This window comes from Tenebrio molitor, chromosome 7 (genome assembly GCF_963966145.1).
Source record: "Tenebrio molitor chromosome 7, icTenMoli1.1, whole genome shotgun sequence".
Taxonomy (NCBI): Eukaryota; Metazoa; Arthropoda; class Insecta; order Coleoptera; family Tenebrionidae; genus Tenebrio; species Tenebrio molitor.
Window position 1 is genome coordinate 20,632,858 of NC_091052.1, and position 1,697 is coordinate 20,634,554.

At 32.4% G+C, this 1,697-nt stretch overlaps 1 long non-coding RNA gene across 1 annotated transcript; it reads left to right on the forward strand.

Annotated features, from left to right (window-relative positions):
* Window positions 1–249: 249 nt before the first annotated feature.
* Window positions 250–1,697, forward strand: LOC138135832 (uncharacterized). Its single transcript, XR_011161103.1, has 4 exons — window positions 250–601; window positions 659–772; window positions 830–1,069; window positions 1,133–1,697. It is a non-coding gene; the product is annotated as an uncharacterized lncRNA (long non-coding RNA).

Genomic DNA, 1,697 nt, shown 5'->3' on the forward strand with positions numbered 1-1,697 from the left:
TTATAATAATGAAGATTTACGACTATGAGCAGTTCACTTTTAATTATCAACGATATTAATCTCTGTTTTACATTGCTCTTCTTGCTCATGAATTTAAAATTTTTAAAATAGCCTCACGACAGTCAACAGCAACACAAAAACAACCACAAATCACTCCTAATAATATTGTGTATTTTTATGTTAAGACAGCGTTCACAAGTTTCGGATTTCGTATTTTTTCGTGTAATTTTACGTACTTACGAAAGCAACTCGTGAATACCCTTATAAGAATCACTATAGTCTATTTTTTCCTGGTAGGCGCGTGCGTGCGCATTTACAAAATCCTGCAACGAAATGCGACTTTCCTATTGGTTACTTTATTTTTCTACTTACACTAGAGAAATGTGCAATATTACAGTGTTCTGTACTGTCAATCAGGTCCAAGCTGCCATTTTTGTTTCATCGTGTCTTAGTTTTCCTTTCGTGTCTTAGTTTTCCTTTCGTGTTTTGTGCGTATTTTGTGTTGTGTCCGTTTATTTATTAAAAAAACAGTTCTTAGTTCTTAGAGGTTAAGAAGTTTTTATATGTCAACAAGATGTCTTAATTTCGATCACCAAACGGCGTAAGTTGGATTTATGCTAACATCAAGTAACAGTTTTTTATTAATGCATATTTATAGCAAATTTCTCACAAGCCGAGAAAGAAATGATCGTTTAAATATTTCGTGGGATCTCCAAGGATTTTGCCGAGTTAACCAAGACGGCTCAAATGGAAAAAACTGCAGATTATACTGGTATTGATTTCTGAGGTTTTTTTTGTTGTATCACAGCTTAATTACTTTGTGTTGAAGGTTCAACACAATGATACTTGGCGGAAGAAAAGAAGTGTGGGCAATTACAGGCACTGAAGAAACCTGATAGGAAATGGATGAACATCAAAAATATCTCATTCGAAAAACAGTGCACTCATTTTTCTCTGCAAACAGAATTCCTACAATTGATGCTGTGTACAGGGAAGTGCAAAACAATGAAGAAATTCCAAACATCAGTCGTTCTAAGCTTTATAATGTTTTACACGAATTAAAATTCAAGTAAGTACATACATTGTTTTCAGTTAACTATAAAACATTGAAATCTATGTTTATTTCAAATAGCACAAATAACGAAACAGAAAAAGCCTGTTAATAGAAAGAGAAGACATATCTTGGCGAAGAAGATATTTACGGGAAGTAAAAAAAATACGCCAAGAAGGGAGACCTTTTCTGGTTATTAGAAATGATTGTAGTCGAAGCAGGCCTTGTCCATGTTATGAAATTTTTGCCGCTTTCATGTGAACTGACAATTATTGTCGATGTCACTGTAATTTTTTTTATGTGATTATTGTTGATATTTTATTTTATTTTTTTTTTAAATTAACGATTGAATCCAAAAGTATCGAGTTGTTTTGTACCCAATTTAACTCCTGTGTGTATAAAATAAAAAAATGTTGTACATATAATATTTGTTATCAATTTTTCCACGAGTTGATTCATAAACTTTTTTGTTTACATTTTACAAATTATACAAAAATTAAATCATAAACATGAGTTTTAATCTGCAACCACAAATACTGATCCCCCTAAATAATATGCAACCAAAAATACTAACAATTCCTGCATCCTGCTAAAAATCTTAGCTATGTGATTCTACCTTTCGGAGATGCGCACGCACGCGCCTACC